This window comes from Eumetopias jubatus, unplaced genomic scaffold (assembly GCF_037043125.1).
Source record: "Eumetopias jubatus isolate StellerSeaLion01/CBP00866 unplaced genomic scaffold, mEumJub1_p1.0 scaffold_52, whole genome shotgun sequence".
NCBI lineage: Eukaryota > Metazoa > Chordata > Mammalia > Carnivora > Otariidae > Eumetopias > Eumetopias jubatus.
In genome coordinates, this window is record NW_028274858.1 from 978,606 (window position 1) to 997,034 (window position 18,429).

The following is an 18,429-nucleotide window of genomic DNA, read 5'->3' on the forward strand; positions in this document are numbered from 1 at the left end:
GAATGATATTCGCTGTAGGTTTTTCATAGATGGCTTTTATGATAATGAGGTATGTACCCTCTATCCCTATACTCTGAAGAGTTTTGATCAAGAAAGGATGTTGTACTTTGTCAAATGCTTTTTCTGCATCTATTGAGAGGATCATATGATTCTTGTTCTTTCTTTTGTTAATGTATTGTATCACGTTGATTGATTTGCGGATGTTGAACCAGCCTTGCAGCCCAGGAATAAATCCCACTTGGTCGTGGTGAATAATCCTTTTAATGTACTGTTGGATCCTATTGGCTAGTATTTTGTTGAGAATTTTTGCTTCCATGTTCATCAAGGATATTGGTCTGTAATTCTCTTTTTTGATGGGGTCTTTGTCTGGTTTTGGGATCAAGGTAATGGTGGCCTCATAAAATGAGTTTGGAAGTTTTCCTTCCATTTCTATTTTTTGGAACAGTTTCAGGAGAATAGGTATTAATTCTTGTTGAAATGTCTGATAGAATTCCCCTGGGAAGCCATCTGACCCTGGGCTTTTGTTTCTTGGGAGATTTGTGATGACTGTTTCAATTTCCTTAGTGGTTATAGGTCTGTTCAGGTTTTCTATTTCTTCCTGGTTCACTTTTGGTAGTTGATACATCTCTAGGAATGCACCCATTTCTTCCAGGTTATCTAATTTGCTGGCATAGAGTTGCTCATCATATGTTCTTATAATTGTTTGTATTTCTTTGGTGTTGGTTGTGATCTCTCCTCTTTCATTCATGATTTTGTTGATTTGGGTCATTTCTCTTTTCTTTTTGATCAGTCTGGCCAGGGGTTTATCCATCTTGTTAATTCTTTCAAAGAACCAGCTCCTAGTTTCGTTGATCTGTTCTACTGTTCTTTTGGTTTCTATTTCATTGATTTCTGCTCTGATCTTTATGATTTCTCTTCTCCTGCTGGGTTTAGGCTTTATTTGCTGTTCTTTCTCCAGCTCCTTTAGGTGTAGGGTTAGGTTGTATAATTGAGACCTTTCTTGTTTCTTGAGAAAGGCTTGTATTGCTATATACTTTCCTCTCAGGACTGCCTTTGCTGTATCCCAAAGATTTTGAACAGTTGTGTTTTCATTTTCATTGGTTTCCATGAATTTTTTTAATTCTTCTTTAATTTCTTGGTTGACCCATTCATTCTTTAGTAGGATGCTCTTTAGCCTCCATGTATTTGAGTTCTTTCCGACTTTCCTCTTGTGGTTGAGTTCTAGTTTCAAAGCATTGTGGTCTGAAAATATGCAGGGAATGATCCCAATCTCTTGGTACCGGTTGAGACCTGATTTGTGACCTAGGATGTGGTCAATTCTGGAGAATGTTCCATGGGCACTAGAGAAGAATGTGTATTCCGTTGCTTTGGGATGGAATGTTCTGAATATGTCCATGAAGTCCATTTGGTCCAGTGTGTCATTTAAACTCTTTATTTCCTTGTTGATCTTTTGCTTAGATGATCTGTCCATTTCAGTCAGGGGGGTGTTAAAGTCCCCCACTATTATTGTATTGTTGTCAAAGTGTTTCTTTGCTTTTGTTATTAATTGCGTTATATAATTGGCTGCTCCCATGTTCAGGGCATAGATATTTACAATTGTTAGATCTTCTTGTTGCATAGACCCTTTCAGTAGGATATAGTGTCCTTCCTCATCTCTTATTACAGTCTTTGTTTTAAAATCTAGTTTGTCTGATATAAGGATTGCCACCCCAGCTTTCTTTTGGTTTCCATTAGCATGGTAAATGGTTTTCCACCCCCTCACTTTCAATCTGGGGGTGTCTTTGCGTCTAAAATGAGTCTCTTGCAGACAGCATATGGATGGGTCTTGTTTTTTAATCCAATCTGATGGCCTGTGTCTTTTGATTGGGGCATTTAGCCCATTTACATTCAGGGTAACTATTGAAAGATATGGATTTAGTGCCATTGTATTACACGTAAGGTGACTGTTAACTGTCTGTTGTCTGTGTTCGTTTCTGCTCTTTGCTGCTTTTAGGTTCTGTCTTTGCTTAGAGGACCCCTCTCAATATTTCTTGGAGGGCTGGTTTCGTGTTTGCAAATTCCTTTAGTTTATGTTTGTTCTGGAAGCTTTTTATCTCTCCTTCTATTTTCAATGATAGCCTAGCTGGATATAGTATTCTTGGCTGCATATTTTTCTCGTTTAGTGCTCTGAAGATATCTTGCCAGTCCTTTCTGGCCTGCCAGGTCTCTGTGGATAGGTCTGTTGCCAATCTAATGTTTATACCATTGTAGGTTACATATCTCTTCTCCCGAGATGCTTTCAGGATTTTCTCTTTGTCTCTGAGACTCGTAAGTTTTACTATTAGATGTCAGGGTGTTGACCTATTATTATTGATTTTGAGAGGGGTTCTCTGTGCCTCCTGGATTTTAATGCCTGTTTCCTTCCTCACATTAGGGAAGTTCTCTGCTATAATTTGCTCCAATATACCTTCTGCCCCTCTCTCTCTCTCTTCTTCTTCTGGGATCCCAATTATTCTAATGTTGTTTCGTCTTATCGTATCACTTATCTCTCGAATTCTGCCCTCGTGATCCTGTAGTTGTTTCTCTCTCTTTTTCTCAGCCTCTTTATTTTCCATCATTTGGTCTTCTATATCGCTGATTCTCTCTTCTGCCTCAGTTATCCTAGCATTTAGTGCCCCCATTTTTGATTGTACCTCATCAATAGCCTTTTTGATTTCGATTTGGTTAGATTTTAGTTCTCATATTTCTCCAGAAAGGGTTTCTCTAATAACTTCCACGCTTTTTTCAAGCCCAGCTAGTATCTTTAAAGGCATGATTCTGAACTCTAGGTCCGACATCGTACTAATGTCCGTATTGAGTAGGTCCCTGGCTGACGGTACTAGCTCTTGTTCTTTTTGCTGAGGTGATTTCTTTCGTCTTGTCATTTTGTCCAGAGGAGAAAAGATGAATGAGAGAACAAAATGCTAACAGGTTTACAACGTCCCCAGCAAATATACTGTATACAAATCAGAAAAGACCTGAAACCAGGGGAAAAGAAAGGGAAAGAAAGAAAAAAGAAAGAGAAGAAAAAAAAGATAAAAACAAAATCAGAACAATACAAAAAAAAGCAGAATATTATCAAATATGATCAGGCTAGTGCATAGATCAGTGCCACACACTAGATTTTGGGCGTATTTTGGTCTGTTAGAAAAAAGTGCCTCCTAAAATTTTAAAGGAAGCAAGACATATATGTACAAAATAAGTGTTGATACAATGAAGGGATGGAAGATGACTGTAAAGATGAAAATTATAAAAGATTTTATAAAAGGACTTGGTAAGATAAGTTCTTTGAAAAAAGAAAGAAGATTTAAGAAAAAAAAAAAAGGAAAAAGGGAGAGAATGTGATCAGGCAGGAGACTAGAACAAAGCCATACACTAATGATTTAGGGTATCTTTTTATCTGTTAGAAGAAACTGTACCTCAAAATTTTAAGGAGAGAACAACTTATATATATATGCCAAAAATAAGGGTAACTACTATGAATGGATAAAATATGACTCTAAAAATGAAAACTAAAAAATGTTTTTTTTTTCTTTTTTTTAAAAAGGGATTGATAAGATGTTGGTTGAAAAAGGGAAAAAGAAAAATAAAAAAAACAGTCAACAAAAATTAACTTTGATGAAATAATGAATCATGGAAAAAAAAAAAAAGCCATGAATCTATGTGCAGTATTCCCCTAGCGCTGGAGTTCTCCCGTTCTCCTTGATCGATCAACTTGGTCTTGGCTTGCTGGCTGTTTGTGCTGATCTTCTGGGGGAGGGGCCTGTTGCTGTGGTTTCCAAATGTCTTTGCCGGAGGCGGAATTGCCCCGCCCTTGTCGGTCCGGCTAAGGAAGCTGCTCCGGTTTGCTCTCGGGAGCTTTTGTTCCCTGCAAGCTCTCGGCACAGCTTTGGAGGACCAGGGCAAAAATGGTGGCCTCCCAATCTCCACCCGGAGGAGCTGAGAACTCGGGGCCCCGCTCCTCAGTGTGCCCCCAGAGAAAAGCAGTCACTTCCGTGTCCCCGGTCTCCGGCCGCACTCCGTGCTCACCCGGCGTGTGACCGAGCGTTTCTATCTCAGGCACCCGACGCCGCGTGGGGTCTCCAAACCCAGCAGATCCCTGCAGTACGTTCCCGCACTGCTCCTCCCCGGGAAGGAAGGGGAGTCTCCCCGGATCTGCCGCCTGCTGGGTCCTGCTGGAGGAGCCGTGCTCCGACTGGGCCGCGGATCACAGTTTATGGCAACCCCGAGCTGAGAGACCGCGACTCTGCTCCGTCTCTGCAGCCGGCTTCCCCGCTGTGATACCTGGGAGCTCTGCCGCACTCAGGCACCCCCGGTCTCTCTGTGACCCCAAGGGTCCTGAGACCACACTGTCCCGGGAGGATTCCACCCACGCTTAGCCACTGCAGCGACGTCCCTCCGCCGAGCCAACTTCTAAAAGGTCCGATTTTGTGCTCCGCGGCTCTATCACTTGCCAGAAGCGGCCGGCGGAGGCCCCTCCCCCGCCGTCTATCCTCCCGAATATCGCCTCGGATTCACTTCTCCGCACGCCCTACCTTCCAGTAAGTGGTCGCTTCTCTGTTCAGAGAGTTGTTGCTACTCTCCTGTTCGATCTCCTGTTGAGTTTGTAGGTGTTCAGAATGGTTTGATCCGTATTCAGCTGAATTCCTGAGACCAGACGAAATCTAGGTCTCCTACTCCTCCGCCATCTTGCTCTGCCCTCCGAGGGCTCACTTTCAACCCAGGGAGTCTCTGGCTGGTCTAGCAGGGGCTCTGGAGGGCTGGCTTTCCAGGTTCTCTGCTGACCAGCTCTGGGACTGGAGCCATTTTACCTCCCCTCGCTGGGCCTCGCTCTCCTCTTCTGTGCAATGGGGTGATGCAGAATGATCCCTCCCATGGCGGAAACATGTGGAGTGCTGGTGATGGTCGTAAGCCGGGCACCGAGCCTGGATTGCAGAGTGCAGAGGGGGATGGGGAGCGGTGTGGTTAGTGAGCACTCCTTCCCCCTAAAGCAATTTAGCTCTTCCATGCAGCTGCCAGGCCACTGGCTGGGAGCCCAGGGGCAGTGCCCCACCACACTCCTGACACCAGGCCCCTGCGTGTGGCTCTTCCTCAGCAGTGGGACACGGTGGGGACCGCGGGACATGGGGCCAGCTCCTCTCTCTGAGGGAAGGAGACGAAAGAAGGCTTTCCTTGGGGACCCCCAAGGCCACATAAGAAGGGAGGAGGCTTCCCCCAAACAGTGCATTGAAATTCTGCTTCTGTTAGAACCTGAGCCTTGGGCATTGGTTATTTCACTTGCTGGGCTGACGATGTACACATTTTCTCCAAGACTCCTCCTCGGATGAAGAGCTCTCGCAGGTCCCGGGCATCCTGGAGCTGGGGAGGGGAGAGGGGCCAGTCCCCTCCCTGGCTCCTGTAGGAGACCTGTCCTCCCAAAGGCAGGATGGTTTCGGGTCGTGGTCCTGGGCTAGGGTTGGAGACAGCCTGTCACTGCTCCTGACTCTGGGGCTGAGTGGGCCTTTTTTAGGCATAGCAACACCCACCGAAGTCAGGGGCTTCAGAAAGAACACACTCCTGGACCCGGTCCCGCCCCAGGACGGTGGCTGCCTTCCCCAGCCCCAGAGGAAGAGGGATATCCTCTGCTTCTTTGGGCTTTGGTTCTCTGACCCATGAGGAAGCACTGAAATTTTCTAGCCCTCCTCTGGATGCGCACCATCCCTGAGTGGGCCAGTCACTGTCCACACACGAAGACGGACATCGTGCTAAGTAAGTGCAGGAGGTGATCCTGTTCAAATCGCCTGCGGGTCGGTGGGGTTGCTGCTTCTGTGCCCTCCAGTGGGCCGCCTTTCCCTGGATGGAAATCCTCCTGGAGTCGCCTCCTGTACTTTGAGCTCCGTTCCTGCTGGTTTTAGGACCAAGGGACTCCAACTGATCATTGTGCCCCATGTAATCAGGGCGATGGTGGTACTGGTCTGTTATGATTATCTGGGAGTGTCCTTTAGGTTCCTGCTCCCCTAGGCACAGGTGCGGTAGCGACAAGCCCCAGAGCCATCCCCCAATTTCAGCATTGTGCTCCATGTTCCCCAGGCATGGTGCTAATGGTCCGTTGGGATTGTCTGGTAGGGCCCTCCAGGTTCCTGCTCCCCCCCAGGCACAGGTGTGGTGGCAAGAAACCCCAGAGCAGTCCTCATGCTTCAGCATTGTGCCCCATGTCATCAGGGATGTTGCTAATGTTCCATCAGGATCTTCTGGGAGGATCCTCCAGGTTCCCGCTTCCCCAGGCACAGGTGTGGTGTCAAAAAGCCCCAGAGCCCTCCCCCAAATTCAGCCTTGTGCCCCCGGGGGTGCTGGTGCTGGTCATGGGCTGTCAAGATGGTACAGGAGGACCCTCTGGGTGGGGCTTGGAGCCTGCTTAAACCTGGTCGCACTCAGGTTGCATGAGGAACAGAGGAGTTGAGGTCTTCATTTGGAAGGGTAATTTCGCTTTTGCAAAAAGGTCAAGGTCATTGGTCTACTTTAGAATGAACATAATGACTACTTAAAAACAAGTGTGTGTTTCCCCTTCTCCCAGAAATAGAAGCAGGTGTGCAGGCCATAGGTCAGAGGACCTACTTATCCCCACCTGACAGCACTTATCTGCTCTGGATCTAGGAGACCCAAGGTTTTGAACATCAGCCTGTGAGTCAGTGATGTAGCATTTCACAGGATGTCAGTGTTCTGAGAAAGCAGCAGGTCCATTTGGCACAGTGTCATCTTCCTGTCAGGACTGGCGGTCAAATTTCTCATGAACCCCAAACTCCCGGGGATTTCCTCTTTCCTCTAGTTGACCCAGGGTTAGGGTAAGAGTTAGGGTACTGATTAGGGCATGGGTTAGGGTACGGGATAGGGTTAGGGTATGGGATAGTGTTAGGGTACCTGTTAGGGTAGGGTTTAGAGATAGGTAAGGGTTTGGGCACAGTTTACGGTACAGGGTAGGGTTTAGGGTTAGGGTACCATTTAGGGTACAGGTTAGGGTTAGGGTACGCTTTAGGGTTACGGTTCGGTTTAGGGGTAGGTTTAGGGGTTAGTGTTATGGTAGGTGTTAGGGTTAGGGTACGGGTTAGGTTTCGGGTACAGTTTAAGGTTAGTGTTAGGGACCTCTACAAATGTTCCATGCCTGCTATCACAGGAGGCTGGTGCAAACCTGGCAATGCAAGGATGAGCCAGGGGCTGCGCTTGGCATGGAACACAGCTCAGAGGGGCTTGAATCTGCTCTGGGGTCCAGGCAAAGCCACCCCACTCCTGCCTGTGTCCCAGCCCCTGTGGGAAGGTAGTAATGAACTGATTCTGACCTTGTCCTCTCCCAACACAGACTTCCAGGGGCTCCCTTTACTGTGAGGCTCAGGTCCATGGGCCTCGTCTGTGCCCATGTGCTGGGCAGTCCCCACAGTGGCTCCTGGCACCCCTGAGTCCTGGTCACACATCTCTGTGGAATCCCCTGCCCTCCAGGGTGGATGGCCAATGTGACGGCCCTCTCAGGAACAGAATGGCACAAAATGCCGGGATGTCATTTCTAAGCGGATGGAGTCTGTGACTTCTACTGGTTCGCTCTGTCGTGGGTTCATTCTCTGTCTCCTTCTCTGTCTCTGTCTCTGTGTCTCTCCCAGGAGCAGGATCTGTGGGTTCCATGGGCGATGTGAGAAACCGCAGTGCAAGCCTCCCTTGTCCCCGTTTCCCTCTCCGGTCCTGGTGCCCCATTCCTTCCTAAGGCCTCCTCAACCTGACCGGAGCAGTGATTCTGGATTCTCTTTCACATGGGGACCCTGAGGCTGCAACAAGGAGGGCCCTGACCTTGCTCTCCAGACTGGTGGCCTTGTGCTCTGCCACGTTCTGCGTACCCAGGTCCTCAGCCCTCCAAGCCCCGAGTCTGTCCTGTGCTGAGAAGGACCTCGAGGGGGTAGAAAACATTTTCCCCAGACTGGGATCACAGGGGGTCGGGGATGGAGATCCAAGGGCCACAGGCACTTCTACAAGCCTGTGGGACCCTTGGGACAATGTATCTCTGTAGCCCAAGTGACAGCAGAGTAAGCTGAAGCCTTTTGTGCTATAGGCCTCCGGACTTGGGGGTGCGTATCTCTTCCTACTCCCAAGTGCCCAGGGTGGTGGTGGATTTCAGAACCCAGACCCTGTCTTTTCCCAGTGCCCTGGCAACCCCACAGGGTCCATTGGGTAACCCTGACCATCAGCCCGGACTGTCTCCCCTCCCCGTGCTCTGGATCTGGGTCCTTGCCGGGAGTCCTGATGCCCTGCCCCATGGCCCAGCTGTCTCCAACCTCTTTCTTCTTTCCCCCTTGTCCCCCACCTCGCTCCCGGGGTGTCTTCCCCTTCTGACCCCCAGCTGGGCAGTCAGAGTGGTGTGTGTTGGTGGGTTTGCAGGTGCGCATGCCTCTACATGCCTGGGGATGCCAAGGTCATGTCCCCACATGGGACATGGTGGGTAGCTATCCCTGAGGGTCTGAGGGGCTCTCACCCCCAAAGCGACCCTCATGGGAGGGTTGGGGCTGGTCTGGGACTGGAGAGGAGCCCTGCTCCGTGGGCTCTGCACCCCTCATTTGTCTTGGGCCAGTGCCTCCCTCTCTTGACCCAGGTTCCCAACTGTCCCTGAGGTTTGGACATGGAAACACTTGAACGTGGCCACTCCTCCAGGGGTGGTGGGGGACAGGTGCACCAGGCACCCAGGCCTCCCCACCGAGAGGGCCAGCCAGGTGTGTCATGGCCAGGTGTGCAAAGGAGACCTGCACGCAGCACCTGTACAGTGATCCAGCCCTGCAGCGGATGTACGTGAGACCTATGGCTCTGCACCTGACCGGTCCCCCACATTCCCTCATCACAGCCGACTGCTCTGTGGCCCCAAAGTCCACTGGGCCCCGCAATCACCCCCAACCTGGGCGGCAGGGCTTAGGGTGCAAGGCCAGGTGGGTAGGACATCTGGGGACGCACAGGTCATTGAATACCCCTCCCACCCAGCTGCCCTGGAATGCAGACTCCCTCTCAGGGTCCAGCTAAGTGCAGGGCTGGGCCAGAGGACCTGGAGGCATCAGTGGAGGCCGACTCAGGACAGGGAGAAGATCAGTCCGCCCCTTCCCCTTCTCCTCTCCTCCTCCTGCCTTGTCTTCCTGGCAGGAGCCGGGACAGAGGTCCAGCCTGTCCCTGGCGGCAGCCCCGGCTGGAGCCAGAGGGGCGGGAAGGAGGCCGGGGAGGAGGGGCCCAGCAGCAGGATGCCCGAGTGGGAAGGGGGTCGTTAGTGTAATGAGGGTCCCCATGGGCATTCAGGGATTTCAGCCCTTTTTAGACATGCGCAGGGGCCCAGGGCCTCGGCCCCTGCCCCATCCTTCACTCTCCACAAGGCCCTGCATCCTCCCCAGCCCAGTCCTGGTCCACAGCCAGTCCTCCCTCCGGCCCCAGGAAATCCAGGGGCTCTGGGAGCTGCAAAATCATTACAAGCTGGAACCGAGCCATCCCTATGGGGCCTGGTTCCCGGTCCTGCAGCCCCACAGTGAGGAGAGGTGAGGCCAGGCAGGAGCGGGGAGAGGGCAGAGTGGACTCTCCCTGGGGGCCATGGGTCCCTGGTCAGTGCAGACCCTGTTGTGTGCTGGCCCCTAGAGCACCCAGATTCCAGCTCCCACTCAGGCTCCGGGAGGGAGACCAGAGTGTGGCCCCTGCTAGCTCAGATGTGTCACTCTGTCCTATATCTACAGCCTGTCCCACCAGCTGAACTCCACCTCCTAGTCGGCCAGCTCACCTTCACGGTCAAGAACAGGCCATCATGAAGGTCAGGGGCCAGTGCTTGGCTGGTCAGGCAGGGGAGGGCTCGCTCTGGGCTCAGGGAGTCTCTGGCTGGGCTAGCAGGGGCCCTGGAGGGCCGGCCTTCCAGATTCTCTGCTGAGCAGCCCTGGGTTAGGGTGAGGTTTAGGGTTAGGTTGAGGGTGAGGGTGAGTTTTAGGGTTAGGGTTTAGGTTTAGGGTTTAGGGTGACAGTGAGGGGTGATGGTGAGGGTGAGTGTTAGGGTTACGGTTAGGGATAGGGGTAGGGGTTAGGGCTAGGGGTTAGTGGTAGGGTTAGGGTTATTGAACAGGTTAGGGTTAGGGTCCGGGTTAGGGTTAGGGTTTAGGGTGAGGGTGAGCGGTGAGGGTGAGGGTGAGGGTTACTGATAGGGGTAGGTGTTAGGGGTAGTGGTTAGGGTTAGGGTTAGGAGATGATGGCTCCTGATACTCCAGTAAGGATATATAAGACCTACTGGATATTCAGTTGACGGGCATGTTACCTCCTGAAAGTTATGTGAGCTGAGAAAGTGCGACATTCAGTTAGAAAGTTAGTAGGGGAATAAAGCTCATTTGACAATCTGAAAACTCATAACACTCAGGAAGAAGCTTTGAGTTGCCCTGACACGCAAGCAGGCAAGGGACAAATTCTTGATGCTCATATTGTCTGGTGGAGAACTTACACTCAGGGAGAGGAGGGCACACTGCCCTTCATGCAGGTGGAGGTGTGACCTCCTCACACTCCTACAGGAAGGTGAAACTTCTTAATATGCAGGTATGTGAGGTGAGCATTTGTCATGCTCCCGTCGGTGAGATGCCGTCTCCTGACAATCAGAAAAATGAAACCTCAGGGTATTCAGGTTATTGTGGTGAGAATTCCTGACCCTCAGGTATAGGAGACACATTTTCCTGCATGTAGGTCCCAGAGGAGACCTGGAGACACTCAGGTAGGAAACACCAGACCCTGTGATATGCAGCAATGAATAGAAAGGTGGGCTTTGTAGTCCTAAATTAGAGAAATTCAAAGTGGCTCTTTGAAAAGTGTGCTGATAGTATGTACTTGGAAGAGGGAAAGACAATTTGCCCTACACAGGGTTAAGGATCGATTAATCTGGTGAGCCCGACACCCTGTGACCTTTGACATGCTGCATCATCTTGACACAGAGGGACAGAACTGCCGCTCAACTCATGATTTGGAACAGGAACTGTGGTTGCAGCCTGCCTGACGGGCAGACCCTGACACTGCACAAAACTGGATCCTCAGATGATACGGAACCTTCAAAGGGTAACTGGGAATGAAGATCCTGGCGTTGGGACAGAGGGAGGGGGCTGCACATGAGCCCCCATCACCCGAGGGGTGCAGAGGAGCCTGTACAGAAAGCTGGGATCTTGTTTCAGCCTGAACCGGTTAAGCTAATGGGCTCCTGCCTGGCCTGACTATTGGGGGGTTTGGGGGGATGTAGCCATGCTGATTGGTCCGGAGGTCACAGAGCTTTGTGAGGTCACTGGGCTTCCAGGCCAGGCTGGGGCAGGAGTATGGTAGAGATGCTGCCAACAGCCATTCTGCTGGCCTTGGCAGTGTCTGTGGTTGCCAAAGATAACGCCACGTGTGAGTAAGTGTCAGGGACACCTCCGGGGGGTGGAAAGAGTGTCTTCTGAATAGCAAGCCCCACCCAGTCTCCCTCTGTCCAGGGCTAGGAAGGAGGCCAAGCTTGGGCCTTAGTAGTCCCCTGGGTCTCACGGGTGTGACCCACATCCCCAACTCTGACCATCCTTGCTCCCAGCTTCATCAGCTGAGAGACCCCAGAGCTGACCCCAGGCTCCTATGCCTCCCATAGCACAGACGCCGGGGTCCTTCCCTCACCTAGAGACTGACCTCACTGCCTCTTGAACATCAAGTCCCAATTTTTAGAAACTCCTTTCTTCCCACAGATACTGAGGTGCTCCTCCTGTGGCTGACCCCAAAGACCCCAGGGTATTGTCATGGCATTCTTCTAGGTTCCCGTCACCACCTTAGACTCTGACAGCCCCCAAGGTACCCCCAAACTCTTGTGGCCTCTCCCCAGTTCCCAGAACTTCCACCCCTGGACCCCCGCTGCTCCCCACACCTGGGATCATTGGACCTGCCTTGGCAGGTCCCTCCTCCTGCCACCATCCAACCCCACATAGCAGCCCCAAGACCCCTGTGGCTGTTTCCTGAGTCTCCCGCCCAGAATTGGCTCTAAAGACCTCAAGCCATTACACCTCTCTCTCTCTCTACCTCTAGCCTCCCCCTCTTCCTCAGGATCTCCCATATTTCTAAGGCCCTTATCATCCGTCCTGCTTCCTATGGCGCCTTCTTTCCTCGCCTTGGGGCTACACCCACAAGACCCCAGAACTCATACTCCTCAAAACCAGTTCCTGAAGCCTGCAGCTTCCTGCTTCCCTACCGCCCTGACAGTGCCTCTCCTCAGCAGCTCCCCCTCAGACCCTCCACACTCCCGGTTGCCCCATTTTGCCCAGCCCCATAACCCTGATCCCCCCATTGTGCAGGTGCGAGGACAGGCTGTGCCTCTTCTTGGTTTGAACTCTGCCCCTGGTCTCTCCCCAGTGCCCCCTGTGGTTTACGGTTCAGGCAGTACCCACCGGGAAGTGGCCGTATCGTCGGAGGGCAGGATGCAACAATCGGGGCCTGGCCCTGGATGGTCAGCCTCCAGGTAATCATGTCCCATAATAACCGAAGGTACCATGCGTGCGGAGATACCTTGCTGAACTCCCATTGGCTGCTTACTGCTGCCCACTGCTTCCTCTCCAAAAAGTACGTGTGGGAGCACGTGGAGGGAGGTCTTCAGAAAGGCTCTTCCCAGAAAGGGACATTCTCCAGGGCTCTCTGTGCGCAGTCTCCCCGGGGCTCTGGGTCTTGTGGCAACCAGACCGCGAGTGGGTGGGCCCAGGCCCTTGCTGAGGGAGGGCTCTGAGGATCATGGTCACCAGAGATTTCTGTTGAGCCCGTCCTTTCTGAGGATGACCTGGCTTGCCTCTGTGCCCACAGAAAAGTATATGACTGGAGACTGATTTTTGGAGTAAGGGAAATTGTGTATGGGAACAATAAGCCAGCGAAGCCACCTCAACAGGAGAGAGATGTCGAGAAAATCATCATTCATGAGAAATACATCCCCAGTTTAGAGCACAATGACATCGCTCTCATTAAGATCAACCCTCCTGTTCCCTGTGGGCAATTCATCGGAACGGGCTGCCTGCCCCAATTTAGGGCGGGCCCACCTGGAGTTCCCCAGGCCTGCTGGATGGCTGGCTGGGGATTCTTGAAAGAGAAAGGTGAGTATGGGAGGGGCTCTCACAGGGGTAGGGGCACTGCTGGTCATTCCCTCAGTGGTCTCTGAAGTGCAGGGGCCATTTGTGGTGCCTAGTGGTGATGTCCACCAGAATGCGGGGCCCTGTCCTCTTTTAGAGTGGGAGAAACTGGCAGCCGAGTCCCCTGTCCACAACCTCACCACTGATGGCTCGTGCGGTTGCTGGGTGGCAGGGTGCATGCAGCACCAGGAGAACCTGGGCATTTTTCGAATGGGGTATGGGCTGTGGCTCTATGTGGGGCCTGGAACCCCAGTTGCTACCTTCTGGAAATGGGGGATTGTCCCCTGAAACGGCAGTTGGAGAAGAGCTCGAGGTGGGGTTTTGTGGTTGCGGGCCAACTCCTCTCCTCTCTGGACATCCATTTCCCCATCTGTGAGTGGAAGGGCCATGTCACGTGCTCTCTGAGCTCTGAGACCCCAGAGCCCAGCCCTCTAGACCTCAGTGAACCTCTGCTCCACACCCTCGGTGTTCACACTGCGAGAATCCACCCTCCCCATCCGAGTGATTTCGTTTTCTCTGGAGAGAGGGGACAAGGTTCTTGGCAGGCTAGCAGTGGGCAGCGAGGGTTGACGAGTAGGTTAGGCCTTTCAGCTTTCCACAGGTGAGCACATGGACTTTTTACCCAGTCACATTGGGGATGAGAAGAGAGACTGAATGTTCTTCTGTCCGTTGATAATGGAAAACTGAGGGCTCCTAATTCCTGAAATACTTTACCTGTTTTAAGTATTTTCATTATTTCAAAAATATTGATGGATATAAATTTGTGCTTAATATAATGCAAAATGTTATGGTTTAGAGAAGAAAGAATCAAAAATGTTCACTAGCCCCATCAAGAATACAAGGATGTTCCAGGGTCATGCTCTCTTACATTAGAAGTACACACTGGTACCAGACTCTGGCCCTATCTCACTGTGACAAGGTGGTCTTCATCCCCTTTGTCTTTTAAATGTGGGATGACTCATATGTGATATAAGACCAAATAAATCTCAAATACTTAACTCTATATTCTTTTCACATAAATCACTTAAGCAATATGATGATAACATAGCCACCTAAGAAATACTCCCAATTGAGAAAATGCATGCCAGATGCATAATAGAATTCAACTACATAATCATCAAACTGAAATCTATCTCCTTAAATAGTAATTGCATATTTTCCTTTTCAATATAAGTTGTAGGAAACTCATCAAAGCACTCTAATTTCTTATTTTTAATTTTATTATGTTAGTCACCATACATTACATCATTAGTTTTTGATGTAGTGTTCCATGATTCATTGTTTGTGTATAACACCCAGTGCTCCATGCAGTAGGTGCCCTCCATTAATACCCTCCACGGGGCTAACCCATCCCCCCACCCCCCCTCTAAAACCCTGTTTGTTTCTCAGAGTCTATAGTCTCTCGTGGTTCATCTCTCCCTCCGATTCCCCCCCTTCATTTTTACCTTCCTTCTCCTAATGTCCTCCATATTATTCCTTATGTTCCACAAATTAGTGAAACAATATGATAATTGACTTTCTCTGCTTGACTTATTTCACTTAGCATAATCTCCTCCAGTCCCATCCATGTTGATCCTTTCTGATGGCTGAGTAATATACCATTGTATATATGGACCACATCTTTATCCATTCATCTGTTGAAGGGCATCTCGGCTCTTTCCACAGTTTGGCTATTACGGACATTGCTGCTATGAACTTTAGGGCCCTTCTTTTCATTACATCTGTGTCATTGGGGAAAATACCCAGGAATGCAATTGCTGGGTCATAGGGTAGCTCTATTTTTAATTTTTTGAGAACCTCCACACTGTTTTCCAAAGCGGCTGTACCAACTTGCATTTCCACAAACAGTGTAAGAGGGTTCCCCTTTCTCCACAACCTCTCCGACATTTGTTGTTTCTTGCCTTGTCCATTTTTGCCATTCTAACTGGTGTAAGGTGGTATCTCAATGTGGTTTTGATTTGAATTTCCCTGATGGCTAATGATGATGAACATTTTTTCATGTGTCTGTTAGCCATTTGTATGTCTTCTTTGGAGAAGTGTCTGTTCATATCTTCTGCCCACTTTTGACTTGATTATTTTTTATGGGTGTTGAGTTTGAGAAGTTCTTTATAGATCTTGGATACCAGCCCTTTATCTATAGTGTCATTTGCAAAATTCTTTTCACTTATCTCAGAGGACTCAGCAGATTAAACACCTATCTGATAGCTGAGTGATTGTTACTGTGAAGATTCTTTTCCCTCCACCAAGACATGTCTCTGAAACTAAAGAAGATATTTTCTACTATATACAGCAAATTTCTCCAAGCACATATCCAGCCCAATGCAATCACATCACTGTTCATGGCTGACTTCCTCCCAGCTGGAGGGTAGACTCCCAACCTTACTTAACAAATGCCTGTTTTTCTACCACACGAGACACAGTTTGAATCCACACATTTGGGTGTCTGAGCCCAAAAACCATACCAAGGGAAAGTCAGGAGATCACTTTAGATACAGATGGCCCTTTAAATTCACACAAATAATGACAATATAGACATGGAACAGTATCTGGTTTCCTTTGATCACGTCCTAGGAAGGGAGTAAGAGCAGATGTGTCATGAGGAGAACAGATTAGATAAATCAGTATATCTGATGACATTCTTTCAGGCACACTAAAACCTTGCTGACACATCTGTCCCTTGAACCTTGGACAAAACATCAAGACGGTGGGCTAGAATGTGCCAGCCCTCATTTCCCACAGACACTCCATGAAGCACAACATATGGACAAACATAGTTTTGTCAGAACTCCAGAAACCAGCTAAAAAGGTGCAAAAGCCACGTGAATCCTTACCCAAGAAAAAGTCCTTACTCAAAATGTTGGGAAATTTTGTGGAATTGTGCCTCCCCTTGCCATACCCCCAGCTGGAGCAGTGTGGTTTAGTCAGGAGGACACTTCTTAATTCTCAGTTCCATCATTTAGACAAAAGAGGAACATACTTCCTTATAAAGTATTGACTTGTGGAGGGATCTCCATATGATTTCTGTCTATCCCTGGCTCAGAACAGTGATGGGGCATAGTTGGAAGGCCTCTGATGGCAGGGACAGTTGCAGTGGATCATTAAAGCAACAGTGAGCTACAATTTGTGGGGGAAGCAAGACATTACCAAAGAGACATTTAATACAAATCCAAGGCTTCTAGAAAAAAAAATGCAGGGATGAGAGTCTAAGGAAATTTAAAAGTGACTTGTGTGTGGAGATCTTGACCAAAACACACAGAAGTCCACCTTTACTTCTTTTATAAGATTTGAAAAACCAAACCTGGAAATTATTATAAATACATATTAATGGGCCCACACATAAAAAATCTCATCTTTGATATCAGTAATGTAATGTGTTGTAGAAATCCTTTTTTTGTAGTCCACATGTGTTGTGGACCGAATTGGGTCCCCTCTTAATTCCTATGTTGAAATCCTAACCTCCATTATTTTATAGTGTCTGTATTTGGAAATAGTACTTCCAATAGGCAATTAAGTCAACATGGATCATATGGGTCTCCTTCATCCAATATACGTGGTTTCATATAAGTGGAGTTTAAGATACTGAGACTTTTAGAGTTACAGCCGTGTAAAGACAGACAGAGAAGATGGATGTCTACAAGCCAAGGAAAGGGTTCCCAACAAAATTCAACTCTGCCAACCCCTTGACGTCCATCTTGTAGCCTCCAGAAAAGTGAGAAAATTAACTATTATTAATTACAACCCAGGTTGCGATACTTGATATGGCAGCCCCAGCAAACAAATACACTATGGTAATGACAAAGTATCAATAAACTACAGACAAAAGGAAATAGGAGGTAAATAAAAGCATCCCATTATTAAAAAATCAACAAAATGAAAGCATTAAAAAAGGTAATGAGGGACAGCAATAGCTATAACAAGAAAACACTTAACAAAAAGGCATTGAGTTATTTTCCCACCAGTAATCCTATTAAATGTCCCATTCAAAAGATACAGACTGACAGAATGGAATGGATTTAAAAAGAGAAAATAACTATGCTGCCTACAGGATACTCTCCTTAGTTCTAAGGACAGACGTTGTTAGATTGTTAATGAAACGATAAAAAAAAAAAAAAGACTGTGCTGAAGTAGTAACCGAGTGAGGTCAGTGGCATTTATACTAATTTCACACAAAAATAAAACTGTAAGAAAGGAAAAGGACACATAACAATAATAAAGACACTTCACAATTATAAATATATGTATACCAAAACCCAGAGATATTAAATATATATAGAAATTTTGGCATGATTTCTAGGGGAACATGGAACATTTTCCAAGATAGACCTTATATAAGACCAATAAATATTTATTAACATTTTAAGAAGGGTAAAGTCATACAAACTAGCTTTCATTATCATAATGAGATAAAATTAAAAATTTTATTTAATTTTGCTGAAGCAAATTTAAGATTGCTGAAGCACATCTGGGAAATCAAGAATATACGTGAAAATTTAATTACATACTCATAAACAACAAACTGGTCGAAGAATTAAACACAAGGGAAATTATAAATTATCCTGACAAAAATGAAAATAACACAATGTACCAAAATTTATTAGATATAGGAAAGGCAATGTTAAGAGGCAATTTAGAATTGTAAAAGCTCACTTTAAAAAAGACTGCCAACTTAAGGCTCTATGGAGATGGCAGAGGGGGAGGATCCTGAACTCACTTAGTCCCAGAGACACACAAGGTAACAAACACATCCATGCAACTACCTCTGAAAACAACCCAAGGATTGTCAGAACAAACTCTCTAGTTACTCATAGAGAGGAGGCCACATAAAAAATGTCAGGAGAAACGGAGATGCAGTTGGAAACGAAACCCTTCATGAGACTAACCACAAGCAGGAGGTACACTACAATCATGGAGAAGAGAGAGAATCAGAACCCATGGCAAGCGCCTCAAGGATGGGTCACCCACATCAGGATCATGGGTCCCTGTAATATATGGCTTTGGAAAACAGTGGGGCTTAACTTTCTGAATTTTTACAATCAGCTGGGAAAAACTTGATATTTTAAATGTTAGCAGGCTTAACTCTGAAAGATCATGAGGGCAAGAAGAAACTGAGTCCCTGTCCCTAAAGTCAGCTGTCCCTAAAGAATAGCATTTTGAGCAGCACCTGGGACACAGTAAAGGAGATTTATTGACCGCTTCCAGAACACGCTTGGGTGTATGAGTGTGTGTGTTTGTGTGTGGGGATCTATAGGAGACTTCTCCAAGAACAAAAGAGCTGACC